The sequence below is a fragment of the Lissotriton vulgaris genome, unplaced genomic scaffold (genome assembly GCF_964263255.1).
Source record: "Lissotriton vulgaris unplaced genomic scaffold, aLisVul1.2 SCAFFOLD_2091, whole genome shotgun sequence".
NCBI lineage: Eukaryota > Metazoa > Chordata > Amphibia > Caudata > Salamandridae > Lissotriton > Lissotriton vulgaris.
In genome coordinates, this window is record NW_028255051.1 from 292,501 (window position 1) to 300,022 (window position 7,522).

At 61.0% G+C, this 7,522-nt stretch overlaps 1 pseudogene; it reads right to left on the reverse strand.

Annotated features, from left to right (window-relative positions):
- Positions 1–105: 105 nt before the first annotated feature.
- On the reverse strand, positions 106–1,857 carry LOC147659271 (18S ribosomal RNA; annotated as a pseudogene).
- Positions 1,858–7,522: the final 5,665 nt, after the last annotated feature.

Sequence of the window (7,522 nt, forward strand, 5' to 3'; positions counted from 1 at the left end):
AGACGTGCAAGGGCAGGGCCGGGCCCTGTGCCTACGGAGTGTGCTTGCAGGAGGTAGCCAAGGGCTTCAGGCTGGGGCCGTCAGTCGCTCGGGCCGCTCCGCCGTTAATGATCCTTCCGCAGGTTTACGTACGTAAACCTTGTTATGACTTTTGCTTCCTCTAGATAATCATGTTTGATCATCTTCTTGGCGCTCCATCAGGGCCGTTGCCAACCCCGGCGAGGCCGATCCGAGGACCTCACTAAACCATCCAATCGGTAGTAGCAACGGACGGTGTGTACAAAGGGCAGGGAATTAATGAATGCGAGCGTATGACCCGCATTTACTGGGAATTCCTCGTTCATGGGAAATAATTGCAATCCCCAATCCCTATCACGAACGGGGTTCAGCGGGTTACCCACACCTGTTTTTGAGGGGTAGACACATGCTGATCTGTTCAGTGTAGCGCGCATGCAGCCCCAGACACCTAAGGGCATCACAGACCTGTTATTGCTTGATCTCGTGTGACTGAACGCCACTTGTCCCTCTAAGAGGTTGGACGCCGACCGCTGGGGGTCGCGTAACTAGTTAGCATGGAGGAGTCTCATTCATTATCGGAATTAGCCAGACAAATCGCTCTACCAACTAAGACAGGCCATGCACCACCACCCACAGAATCGAGAAAGAGCTATCAATCTGTCAATCCTTTCCGTGTCCCGGCTGGGTGAGGTCCACTCCTGGTGGTGCCATTCCGTCAATTCCTTTAAGTTTCAGCTTTGCAACCATACTTCCCCCAGAACCCAAAGTCTTTGGTTTCCCGGAAGCTGCTCTGCGGGTCATGGGAAACACGCCGCCGGATCGCTAGTCGGCATCGTTTATGGTCGCATCTACGACGTTATCTGATCGTCTTCAAACCTTCGACTTTCATTCTTGCTTAATAGAAACATTCTTCACAAATGCTTTCGCTTTGGTTCGTCTTGCGCCGGTCCAAGAATTTCACCTCTAGCGGGATAATACGAATACCCCCGGCCGTCCCTCTTAATCATGCCTCCAGTTCCGAAAACCAACCAAATAGAACCAGAGTCCTATTCCATTATTCCTAGCTGAAGTATTCAGGCGTCCTGCCTGCTTTGAACACTCGAATTTTTTCAAAGTAAACGCTTCGGACCCCCGGGACACTCAGTCAAGAGCATCAAGGGGGCGCCGAGACAGGCGGTAGCTCGCCTTGCAGCGGACTGCTAGTTCGATCCCAAGATCAAACTACGAGCTTTTTAACTGCAGTATTTTTAATATACACTGGAATTACCAAAGCGGATTGCACCAGACTTGCCCTCTAATGGATCCTCGTTAAAGGATTTAAAGTGTACTCACTCCAACTACAGGGCCTCGAAAGAGTCCTGTATTGTTATTTTTCGTCACTACCTCCCCGAGTTGGGAGTGGGTAATTTGCGCCCTGCTGCCTTCCTTGGATGTGATAGCCGATTTGCAGGCTCCCTCTCCAGAATTGAACCCTGATTCCACATTACCCATGGTCACCATGGTAGGCACAGAAAGTACCATTGAAAGTTGATAGGGCAGAAATCTGAATGTATTGTCGCCGTCATGGGGACGTGCGATCGGCCCGAGGTTATCTAAAGTCACCAAAGCAGCCGGGTGAGTCCGAATCGGTCTTGGTCTGATAAATGCACGCATCCCGGGAGGTCAGCGCTCGTCGGCATGTATTAGCTCTAGAATTACCACAGTTATCCAAGTAACAGATGGAGCGATCAAAGGAACCATAACTGATTTAATGATCCATTCGCAGTTTCACTGTACCGGCCGTGTGTACTTACATGTGCATGGCTTAATCTTTGAGATAAGCATACCTGCTGACAGAGTGGGGGCGTGTGGCCATCTCCCTGACTGGCAACCTTCACGCACCCCTCCATCTCTCGGGAGCCTGCCAGGAAAAGGAGCCCACCCGCCTGGGCGGGAGCGCTCACTGGAGGAGTGTGGAGAGGTGCGGTCGCATGGGCACCAGCAGGCCCAGCCATTTTCCGCAGGAGGGAGAGGCAGGCCGAGTTGCAGCCTGAGCGAGACGCAGGGGTGCCGGAGCCTGGCGGCGGCGTCCCCCCTCGGAACAGTCGTTCCGAGCTGCTGTGGAAATATGCTGGGCAGAGAGGGGTGACGGTGTGGCATGCGGGGCCTTCGGACCTGCCGGGGAGCAGCATCCAAGGGCCTGGTGCCACCCAACCCCTTCCGCTTGGTTCACACCACTGGGGGGCACGGGCTGCCGGGGCCTCTCGCCTTCACTCTGCTGGGTAGGGTCTCCTGCCAGGTGGCAGGCAATCGAGTCAGACGGTGTATGTGGGGTGGAGGGCTGAAACAACAGCCGAGGCTGGCCAAGCAGTCCATCCCTGAATGGACCGATAGTGCACAATCGATCAGAGTACAGCTGGGGCATCCCCTGGCAGGCGACCCTGCGCAGGGGGTATGCTGGCTTAGCATCCCTACCTGCTCCCGGGGAAGCAGACTCGGAGAAAAAGGACCATCAGGAAGGGGACGAGAGGCAGGTGCGTACCCAGGCCCCTGGGAGCCCCAGCAGGCGGGCCCAGATTCTGCCTTCCCCTGTTTCAGAATCGCTGGAACTCACGGAGGTCTGACTGAGCAAACTCAGATAAAAAGGACCATCGGGAAGGGGCTGAGAGAAAGGTGCATTCCCGGGCCACCTGAGGGCCCCGGCAGGTGGGCCGGGTGCTGCCTTCCCCTGTCTCAGCATCGCCGGACCTCACAGAGGTCTAACTAAGCAAACTCAGAGAAAAAGGACCATCAGTAAGGGGCTGGGAGGCAGGTGCATACCCAGGCCCCTGGGGGGCCCAGGCGGGCGCCGGACCTCACTGAGGTCTAACTGAGAAACCTCAGAGAAAAAGGACCCTCAGGAAGGGGTTGAGAGGCAAATACGTACCTGGGCCCCTGGGGGCCCCAATGGGTGGGCCCGGGTTCTGCCTTCCCCGTCTCAGAATAGCTGGACCTCACGGAGGTCTAACTGAGCAAACTCAGGGAAAAAGGACCATCGGCAAGGGGCTGAGCCGCAGGTGCGTTTCTGGTGATCCGTGCACACAGAGGGAACCCAAGGCGCGAAAGTACCCGACCTCCTGGAGCCCTCGCTGTGATTGGGAGGCAAATGAGCCCTCATCGGGACTTCCAGGGAAGCCTGGCCATCTGGCCACCCAATAGGAAAGCATTGGGTGCGACCAGCAGGGATAGGTGCGACCAGATGGCCGAGGGGAAAGATGCGACCAGATAGCCGGGCACGAAAGGAAAGCCATCTGGTCACTCTGTGCCCCAACAAAAGAGTGAGCGGGTGCCGGGGCATGGGGGACCGGAGGCGCAGGGCACCCGCTGGGCCCCAGCCATGGAGGCTGCGAGGGGGGCACGACGGGTCCTATGACTCGGGGTCCGCGGACACCTTGACAAGCAGGGGAGGCCTGCACAGGACCAACGGACTCCTGTCCTGGGCCCTTGGTGGATCAGATGCCAGGGGGCAGGGCTGAAGCACCCGACATGAGGACTGATGGGGCCCCTGGACCCAGCCAGGGCACCCCAGGCCTTCCGGACCATGTCCCGGGCACCCTGCCACACGGCCCGGGGTATGGAGGCCGCCCTCCCTGGGGCCCTCAGGGGCCCCAGCCGGAGCTCCTGAACCCAGCCAAGCAAGAGGAGGCTCCCCGGGCACAACGGAACTCTGTCCTGGGCCTTTGGCAGTGTGGCAGGCTGGGGTCCTGGGCCTTTGGCAGTGCAGCAGGCTGGAGCACCCGACCCAAGGCTCGGCAGGCCCCTGGACCCAGTCGGGGATCCCAGGCCTGGAGGCACAGGGAAAGCCTCCTCGGGCCTGCAGGACACCATCTCGGGCACCCTGCCATGTGGCAGGACCAAGGACGGAGCCCAGGGTGGGGAGGCCACCCTGCCTGGGGCCCTCAGGGGCCCCTGCCAGAGCTCCTGCACCCAGCTAAGCAAGCGGAGGCTCCCCAGGCACAACAAAACCCCGTCCCAGGCCTTTGGCAGAGCGGCAGGCCGGGGGATGGGGCCCAGGGCCGGAGCACCCAGCCAGGACTCCCAGGCTCAGAGGCAAAGGGGAAGCCCGTTGGACCTCGCTCGGGCACCCTGCCACACAGCGGGACCAAGGACGGCGCCTGGGGTGGGGAGGCCACCATCCCCAGGGCCCTGGACCCAGCCCATCAGGGGGAGGCTCCTCAGGCCTGCCGGACCCCATCCGCTAGGCGGAGAGGGGTCCCAGCGTACCTTGTCACTAGTAATCAGAAGGAAGGCTACCCCTCTTTCTGGGAACCCATGCAAACCGAGAGACTTAGGGGTCCCAAGGCCCGGATGCGCCCGACCTCCTGGAGCCCTGGCTGGGTTCCTGGAGGCAAATGAGCCCTCAAAGGGACTTCCAGGGAAGCCCAGCCATCTGGTCACCCCATTGGAAAGCATTGCGTGTGACCAGATGGCGGAGGGGAAAGGTGCGACCAGATGGCCAGGACCGAAAGGACTCCCATCTGCCCACCCGAGCCTTCGCGGTAGGGCTCCCGCCTGCCCACGCAGGGTTCAAGGGCTCCGCTTCCTGGGGGCTTGAGGACCCCGGCTAGGCCTCTGGCATGGGGATGTCACTGGAGCTCTCTGGCCCAGAGACCCGGGGGAAGACTGCCCAGGACCCATGGACCCCGTCCCGGGCACCTTGCCATGCCGTGGGACGGAGGAGGGAGCCCCTGGACGGAGAGGAGGTGTTGTCCGGGCATAGACTTTCTGGTCCCCGGTAGAAAACCGCCAGCCCAGGAGAGGTGTCCCTGGATACCATGCCCCTAGTAATCCGGAGGAAAGCTACCCCTCTTTCTGGGAACCCATGCGAACCCCAAGGCTCAGGGGACCATAGGCACGAATGTGCCCAACCTCCAGGAGACCTGGATGGGATCCGTGAGGCAAATGAGCCCTCATCGGGACTTCCAGGGCAGCCAAGCCATCTGGTCACCCCATTGGAAAGCATTGCGTGCGACCAATTGGCCGAAGGGAGAGGTGCGACCAGATGGCCGGGACCAAAAGAACTCCCATCTGCCCACCCTAGTCTTTTCGGTAGGGCTCCTGCCTGCCAACTCAGGACTCGGTGCTCTGCTTCCCGGGGGCTCGGGGACCCCGGCTGGGCCTCAGGCCTCGGGCCGGAGGAATGAGGAAGGACTGCCCGGGATCCATGGAGCCCATCCTGGGCACTTTGCAACGCTGTGGGACGGAGGAGGGAGCCCCTGGACGGAGGGGAGGTGTTGTTCGGGCATAAACCATCTGGTCCCCGGAAAAAGAACCGCCAGCCCGGGAGGGGTGTTCCGGCATACCATGCCCCTATTAATCCGGAGGAAGGCTACCCCTCTTTCTAGAAACCGGTGAGCACCACAAGGCTAAGGGAACCCTAGGCACGAATGTGCCCGACCTCCTGGAGCCCTGGCTGGGATCCGGTAGGCAAATGAGCCTTCATCGGGACTTCAAGGCCGGCCTGACCATCTGGTCGCCCCATTGGAAAGCATTGCATGTTACCAGATGGCCGAGGGGAAAGGTGTGACCAGATGGCCGGGATCAAAAGGTCTCCCATCTGCCCACCCGAGCCTTTGCGGTAGAGTTCCCGCCTGCCCATGCAGGGCTCGGGGACTTTGCTTCCCGGGAACTTGGGGACCCCGGCTGGGCCTCAGGCTTGGGGTATACCACCGGAGCTCTCCGGGAGGACTGCCCAGGACTCATGGAACCTGTCCTGGGCACTTTGCCATGCTGTGGGCCGGAGGAGGGAGCCCCCGGCCGGAGAAGAGGTGTTGTCCGGGCATAAACAATCTGATCCCCGAAAGGAACCACCAGCCCGGGAGGGGTGTCCCGGCATACTATGCCCCTAGTAATCTGGAGGAAGGTTCTCCCTCTTTCTGGGAACCCATGCGCACTGCGAGGCTCTGGGGACCCTAGGCACAAATGTGCCCGACCTCCTGGAGCCCTGGCTGGGATCCGGAAGGCAAATGAGCCCTCATCGGGACTTCAAGGCCGGCCCGACCATCTGGTCGCCCCATTGGAAAGTATTGCGTGTGACCAGATGGCCGGGATCAAAAGGACTCCCATCTGCCCACCCAGAGCCTTCGCGGTAGGTTTTCCATTTGCCCACGCAGGGCTCAGTGGTTCCGCTTCCCGGGGCTCGGAGACCCCAGGCACTTTGCCATGCCGTGGGACGGAAGAGGGAGCCCACGGTTGGAGGGGAGGTGTTGTCCGGGCATAGACCATCTGGTCCCCGGAAAAAGAACCTCCTGCCTGGGAGGGGTGTTCCGGCATACCATGCCCCTAGTAATCCAGAGGAAGGCTACCCTATTTCTGGGAACCAGTGCACACAGCAAGACTCAGGGGACCCTGGCTGGGATCCGGGAGGCATATGAGCCCTCAACGGGACTTCCAGACCAGTCATTAGGTAGCCCCATTGGAAAGCGTTGCGTGTGACCAGGGGAGAGGTGTGACCAGATGGCCGGGACTGAAAGGACTCCCATATACACCACCCCGAGCCTTCGCGGTAGGGTTCCCACCAGCCCACACAAGACTCGGGGGTTCCGCTTCCCGGTGGCTCGGGCCGCAGGCACGGGGAGAACCACCGGAGCTCTCGGGCCAGAGGCCCGGGGGAGGACTGCCCAGGACCCATGGAGCCCGTCCCGGGCACTTTGCCACATCTTGGACCGGAGGAGGGAACCCCGGGACAGAGGGGAGGTATTGTCCGGGCATAGAACAACTGGTCCCCGGCAGAGAACCGCCAGCGCGGGTGGGGTGCCCCTAGTAAGCCGGAGGAAGGCTACCCCTCTTTCTGGGAACCCATGCACATGGCGTGGCTCAGGGGACCCTAGGCGTGAACGTACCCGACCTTCTGGAGCCCTGGCTTGGATCCCAGAGGCAAATGAGCCCACATCGGGACTTCCAGGCCGGCCCGGCCTTCTGGTCGCACCATTGGAAAGCATTGTGTGCGACCAGATGTCTGAGGGGATTGTTGCGACCAGATGGCCGGGACCGAAATATCACCAATCTGCCTGCTGCCAGCCTTCACAGGAGGGTTCCCGCCTGCCCTTGCAGGGCTCGGGGGCTGCAGGGCTCGGGGGCTGCAGGGCTCAGGGGGGGGCTCTGAAACCCCACGCGGGGCCACAGGCATGGGGAGTTCCGCAGGCGCTCCTGGGGCCCAACCGCCGGGGGTTGGACTGCCCGGGACCCATAGAGCCTTGCAGGTCTTGAGGGCTCTACAGCAGGGACCCTTGTCCTGCGCAGATGGACACTTGGCAGGCAGCAGGACGGGGGCTCGCAAACCCTAGGCCATGACCGAAACTCATGCCCCGGGGCCGGTCCCTGCTTCCCAACCCAGCCAGGCCGGGGAGATCAGGGAGCCTGCCCAGGCATGAGGGACCGATGTCCCGGGCACACGGACCCTCAGGCATGCGCTCTTTTTCCAAAAATCTTTTTCCAAAATTCTGCGTAGTGTTCATAGTGGCACTACGCCAACTACGCCCAGCCC